Source organism: Sphaeroforma arctica (assembly GCF_001186125.1).
Source record: "Sphaeroforma arctica JP610 unplaced genomic scaffold supercont1.180, whole genome shotgun sequence".
NCBI lineage: Eukaryota > Ichthyosporea > Ichthyophonida > Sphaeroforma > Sphaeroforma arctica.
This window is the reverse complement of record NW_014040378.1, coordinates 1-7,684: the sequence shown is the minus strand read 5'-3', so window position 1 is coordinate 7,684 and position 7,684 is coordinate 1.

The window sequence follows — 7,684 nt, the reverse complement described above, 5'->3', positions numbered from 1 at the left end:
TCTCTCCTGGGGCGTCCTCCACAGGAGGCGCTTCCAAGATGGAAGCCCAGGATATTCGTGCCTTGCTGTTAGCAAGGGCGGGACAAAGGCGGAAGCAGCTTGTGAAGCACACTGCGCAGGAGACTGTTCCTGCCAAAGTCCTCCCGCTGTCAGAAGATGTGGAAGGGGTATTCCTCCCTCGTTTGCCCGACTTGGTCAACCGAATAGGGGGACTCTTAAGACTACGGCTGGTGTGCCTAACTCTTAAGACTACGGCTGTTAAGCGTCCAGTTAAGACTACGGCTGTTAAGCTTCCAGTTAAGACTACGGCTGTTAAGCGTCCCGTAAAGACTTCATCTGTTAAGCGTCCCGCTCTCGCCTCCCGCCAATTAAGTGCACCTCTCTCGCCCCCCTCTAAGTATAGTGCCCCTCTCTCGCCAATTAAGTGCACCTCTCTCGCCCCCCTCTAAGTATAGTGCCCCTCTCTCGCCCCCCCCGGCGCCCCACGCTATAATAAATTTGCCCAATACGCGTACAACTCGGACTAAAAAAATAAAAAAATTGCACGCAATCTTTTATTCATAACGGACACACATCACATACTACCATAATAATCTCTAATAATTTATACTATATAGCCAACATATAGCGAATATATCACATAGGGACCATATTATCAAAAAGCCAATCCAAATCCCAAATCCCAGAATCGTCAAATTCTGAGTTTTGGAATTAGGATTGGAGTATTTCTGATATTAGAGTCATCAGAAATATTAGCGGTAGAACCGGTAAGCTATACCGGGGCTCCGCGTGTGAGAGAGACACTCAAGTAAATCCCGAGTTTAGTGAAAATACAAATAAAGACTCAGTTCGGTTCTCTCAGACAAGGGACTTTTCCTAGCTGAGATAGCCGTATTTGAGAAGATGTCTATTGTTTCCTATTGTCTCGTACCTTTCAGCTACTCTCCATTACATTTTTTACAATATCCTTACTTAGTTAAGTCAACCAGACACACTATACGTTAGGAAGTTATCGTAGTTAGTGAATTATAATTCAACCCGATTCCGAGGAACACGAGGAAGTGGAAGCAAATAGAAGAAGCTTTATTAAAACCGTGAGGAAGCCAAGTCCTCAGTGGAACCAACAAACAAGAGTGGATCTATTATACAGGACTATCGTGGAAAGAAGAACGAAGAGGAGCAAGAAAAAAGAAAGCACCTCAAATAACGTGGTCTTTAGACAACAACTAAGGTAACAATAACGTGTCCAGAAGTAAGCTGGACACGTGTCAAGGCTGTACAAGTGTTGTTGTGATCACAAAAGAGAATATCTGCAGGTAGAAAAATTAGAGGTGTCACATTGATTAATTAATCAATGTTGGTGATTTTTAAACAAGAAAATCCACAGTGACCAGAGGCCCTACACCACAAAGCAATATAGACTAGTGATAGATCAAACATTGCATATCAGAACGTTAGTTTCAAGTGACTAACCAGATGTTAGTTTCAAGTGCACATATCAATAGGCAGATAGATTCTTTGGCAGATAACCAAACAGGACATCAGATTAAGCACATTCATTGAGCATGCATATATTAATACAACGAATATACGATAGTGAAGGATAAATCAACACTTCCAAACAATTCACAACATAATTCGTTAGGTTAGACCATTCTGCACATATAATAAATTAGACCGTTGTACAAAAGGATACCAACCAAACTCAGACTATCGATCATATAGGAGAGGGATCCGAAGAATCACAAAACGCGGTAAATTTAAAAGGGGAAGATCTTATAGAAATGAATACGTATAGTATATATAAACTATATATACCACTTTAGAACGTGCTGCAGTAAGGAACTAAATAAACTCAGGCTATCAATCAGATAGCAAAGGAGATCCAAGAAATCATACAAAAAAGGGCAAATCAAACAGCACATACATACGGCTGGTAGACATCAGACGTATATAGATAAATATACAATTTTATAGATACCACTAGAACATACTACCACTTTAGAATATTATACAGAAGAATACCAAACAAACTCCAACTATCCATCAGATAGAAGAGGGATCCACAGATCACACGGAAAGGGGAAAGTCAAACAAAGTGAAATCTCAAATACTACAGGACTAGTAGAACACGAGTCACTATTCAAGCACAAAAAGAGAATCGCACAAGAATACTCTAGCACAATTATTGTGACACACATCTAGCACAATTACTGCGATACACATTGGGATTTAGCGAACAACACGCAAGAGCACGTTCAGTTCAACCAATGGCAGGCTATATACACATACAGAGAACATGGTTCAAGACGAAGACATAGAGCTATACGATTCAGAGGAAGACAAGTGAGCCATCACTGAAACACACAACCAAGTGTCAAAGTTAGGCAAAGACGGAAAGACGCTCGCAGATCAATCAGATCTCAGAAATGAGCATCTAATACAATCCGTGATACCAATCGAGTGCTCAAATAAGTCACAACCACAAGCAAAGGATGAAACCGACAGTGATAACGCAAGACACTGGAATATATAATCCCTAGCGACACATCGGTCAGGGTAGAATACGGAAATCAATCAGATTTAACGTACGAGTAGCTAATGTGCCGCACACAGAACAACAAACATAGTATTCACACACAAAGGTGAAATCTCAACCACAGATTCATGTAACAAGCTAGCGACACATCGGTCAGGGTAGAATACGAAATCAATCAGATTTAACGTACGAGTAGCTAATGTGCCCCACACAGAACAACAAACATACTATTCACACACAAAAGTGAAATCTCACCCACAGATTCATGTAACAAGAGGAATTAACTCGTACTAATCGCACACAAATACCAAGTAATCGTGACAGAACATAAGGAGAGCTTATTGTAGCAATCACATTGAATCTACAGCAGTTCAAACAAAGTACTTCACTATAAGTTACACAAGATTGTCAAATGCTAATAATAGAGCAGGCAATACACACATAAGTGCACGAGAAAGATCACATACATACATAGACACGACAAGTATATCAAGTGACAGGACCCAAACAATAGTTTGGTACACATATATCACCACATTGTCTAGTTGACATCAATAAGACCAAACTTCCGGGGTGACGTCAGTAAGACCGAACTTCTTCGGTGACGCCACTAGGACCGAACATCTCATTGAGATCACATGAGAAAATAATTTCTCACATGACGGAATAAGAATAAGTGACAATTAAGTCTCACGTGACGGAATAAGCACAAGTGACGTCACACATTACGAAATAAGCTTGAACAATAAATACCGTTTTCACCTCTCATAAATGCAGAGGACAAAGCAATAAGCTACCGGGCCATACAGCACGGTAAACACTACAGCGGAAGTGCAGCAAAGCAACAACACTATAACAGTAGTAAAACAAATATAAATTTTATTTCTTTTATATAAATTATTACTAAATACGGGGGGGAGGGGGGGGGGGGTGGGGGGGGAGGGGGTGAAGCGCGCGCATTTGCACAAGACATATTCTTAGTCTTTATTAATAATCCACTAACACCCACACAGCAACGTAGACATCTGAAATGCCAACAGCAACCAGAACAAGCGTGTATGACGGAGGGGCAGGTAGTGAAGGTGCGGGTGACGTGGGAGTCAGCCTAATGGGGGAGGCAAGCCCAGGCAGTAGTTCGGGTCAGCCTACACTGGCAGGGGTACCCATCGCAGCGTCAGCAATGCGTCTAGAAATAGTCAATAGTATCTGTCAAGGCAATCATGTTCTGGTGAGTAGGTTCGCGTCCAAATTGGAACAAACAGCCCGGTGTCCTTACCAACTCTACACAAGATGAGGGTAGGTATACACGATCAACAGCCAGAGCGTGGTATGACACTAGTGGATGCGGAGCTCAGACGACGATATGACCAAGCGATCAACGATTGCGGTGATGATGAGGAAGATAAAATTATACAAATTAGTCTGTACATCAGTGAGCTAGAGCTCATGCGTTCACGGTTAGGCGACCAGATAAACGAACAATCTCTTAAGAAATTACTCAAGACTTCAGAATTTCCTAAGATGCCTAAGGATAGTTTCTTTAGATTGGAAAATTGTGAGGATATCATAGAGTTCACTACACAATGTAGTGATCTGTTCTTAACTACGTCAATGCCATTGTGTCAGTATCCAGCACTAGTGAGAAGACTATTAGATTCCACTGATGCAACGGAGAAAACCAAAGCAGTACTCAATAACATAAGAGACTCTGAGACACAAACGACTGGGTACTTTACTGATCCTGAGCAGTTCAATATAATCATTATTGATCGACTCAGATCACACCAAATTGGCTATCTATTAGAGGAGTTTCTCAATGACATGCAGAATAAGAAGATGAACGTCGAAGTGGGCACAGAGCGTGCACACAAGACAATGGCGATGTTAGAGGAGCGTTACCGCAACTCAGACAAGGAGCCCATACACTTCCAAATCCTCAAAGTACAAAGGTACCTAGCACTTAAGTACTATGGACTACAATCAGTCGTGTACATCCTAATCAAAGGAGACAAGCAACCCGATGGAAGTGAAGGACACTTGTCTGACATAGAGCATACCAAGTTTCATACTATGACTGAGACATACATAAGAATAGCGCCGGTGACACAAGCTGAACGTATGCTGAGGGATCAGGCGCGAGCTGCAAATAAGCGCAACAACGCACAGACGAACACGCAAATGGAGGATAACTCCATGAACGCCAACAAACGTCACAAACCAGACAATGGTGTGCACAATCAGACTAAGCAAGGGGGTGCAGACACAGAAAAAGAAAGGAGCACCACATCGGTACATCGAATGTCCTGAGAAGAAAGCAAATCAAGCCAAGAAGGCTGAACAGCGTATTGTATAGAGCCTTGATTAATTTGTTCAATCAGCTAAAATAAAAATATACATTATTTGGTTGAGCACTGATAGGTACTAAGTATCAAACACTCCACAACAATTGTCGATCGTGGCATGCTGCGTACGCGTTTGTTAATACTAGCCAATGGAAGAATAAAATTGAGACAATATGACTTACTGGTATTTTTTTCATCACTATTCTTTCCCGCCCTCGCCTGATTTGTTCCTTTCTATAGCTTCTGTATTTGAAGTGAAAGCGGTAATGTTAAAAAAATTATTATCTCACAACAAACAGGTCATCAATGCAGTATGACGCTCCTCAGTTTTGTGCAACACTGAAACCCCCCTAATCGCTCTCCTCCCTAGTCAAAAGCTTACCATCTACAAGCAGCAAAGCAAACAGGTAGTCTAGATACTTAACTATGCAAAACTTTACTGTTTACCGGAAGAGACGATATCTAGAAACCCATGCTTACCCATAACATCCAAGCTCATAGTTACTTTTGTCACAGCGGGTCTTGCTACTGGCAAACGATCTACCGTTACGTCTGTCTACTAAAGGATACTTATTATTTGTTACCCGCATTCGGTGTAAATCGCTCAGCTTACAGGTTTCCGATTTTATCCCTCCTAAATTGTGAACCCAAAATTCCGCTATACTGAAACTGACATACAAAATATTAGACAAATACTACTACTATCGCGACTGCATATTCGCATGCGGTTTGGTGAAAGCGTATATAGCTTTTTTTTATTAGTTAGATTCGCGCCACAAAAATACAAAAATCAAAGTACCAAATAACACTCAGGCCGACGTGAGCAAACACTTTAAAGGCATAAGAGCTCCCATATCCGAAATCATCTGGTACAACCAACAAGCAAATTTCTCACCAGTAACTCTCATTCATAACTCACAGTCGATGGACATAATATTTCGTAGAACATAACAAAGAAAGTCAGTACGTGAATATAGACCCGTATAGAGATAATACTATGTATTTCAATTTGGATAAATATATATGTCTACATGCACGTTTTTAGCGAGGTTCTGGGAAAATTGAAGGGAACTTAAGATTGTCGAACTGCCGCGAGAAACTCTGGGCGAGTGATGCAACAGTGGAAGACATACCGTGCGTTAGAGTGGAAAGAATCATTTGAGGATATTAGCACATATCTCACGCCGGATATACCTTCATACAATCCACCTTTCATACGACCGCGTCATAGAAAAAAAAGCAATATAGCGAACGAGGTATGATCAATAGCATCAACGGAGCTGTTGCTTTTGTGCTCTTAATAGCAGAGATGACAAGATTCTGTGCAATCCGATTGAAGAAGAAATACATATATATCGGAGCGGTGATATAGATTTTGACTAGCTATTATAGCTAGTCCAAGTGTGTGAACGTTGTGGCAATACTATTCCGTCCCGAATGAAGTGCTAGCTCCTTTGCACGGATGAGATATTCATCGGAGCATGAAAGATAAATATTCCTCGGAGCGTAAAAGATAAAATATTCCCCGAAGTATAAAATATGACTTTGAAATATCTGTAGACTTTTTCGAAGATAGATTATATCAATCTTGTAGTACAAAAGTTTGCCTATGAGATGCATATCTTCGGTTGCCACTATGATCCTGTCTAGCAATCTTGCACATTGTATGTTCTTTTGGAACTCATACATCATGTTGCAGCTGCGATTACTCATTTTATAGTATCTCCGTGGTAGAATTTATTCAAAGTTAAAAACACGTACGGCCATTAGAGTAGTTTACCTGAGTAAACATCAAGAATGGACAGCAAATACATGGCCTTCTGTATAAGATTCAACACGCCTTTGTTCGTTGGATTTAAACTGGAAATGAATTTGTATCCTATAAGTTTATTATTAAAATATTGTCCGATACTGTTATTACTAAGCTTAGTATATAGTTTTACTAGGATACGCCGCGTATACCAAGTACAACGACATAGTTGATACTAGTGCACATGGCCTGTATAGGTTTTGGTGTTTTTTTTGCCTTTGCATATTCCACATGATATAGTAATAATTGACAGTTGATCCGCAATTCAAGTCCAGCACTCGTCTCACATACCGAACCTAACGAACCTGAAACAGTTATGTATCGAGGATCCACCCTGGTTGGGTTACATGAAGATTAAAAGATTCCATTCTTGTGCTTGCGTAGCATAACGGACAAGTAGATTCACATATATGTCATACGTTCACTTTGAATTGTAAGTTAATAGGGTCCATAGCGTGAGAAGACTCACAATGATATGATTGAAGCGAGGGAAAAAAAGGCACGCATATGCAGGTATCGTACGTGCAAGAAGCGGACTTAAGTACCGAAAAATGGAGGGGATGTTTCTTAAATCTCGCTGTACATATATTTTTTCCCTCTTTGCAATTTGCATTTCATTCGGGTCGAATAACAGTTGAATGCTGCGGTTTTAATCGCTCTTCATTTGTCCTCTTTGTTTGTCATTTGTTGAATGCGATCCTCATTGTCTTCGTCCAGTTAGATTTTACCCAGGACAGACTTTTGGAGGGGCCATGAGCCCTATATATACGGTATTCAGATCTCGTGAGCACATATAATTCCGCCGGACATGTTATTACGTCAGCAATCTGGAAGGCAGTTATTCAAGAAACCCAATTTTGACTTTCACATGATTACTAGGGCGTGATTATTCCTGACTGGCTATTGCTCCTATGTATAACTTTTCGGATACCTCGACGGATATACAATCTTCACATATTTCAATAGGCAATATCCAAATGATACTCTATTCGG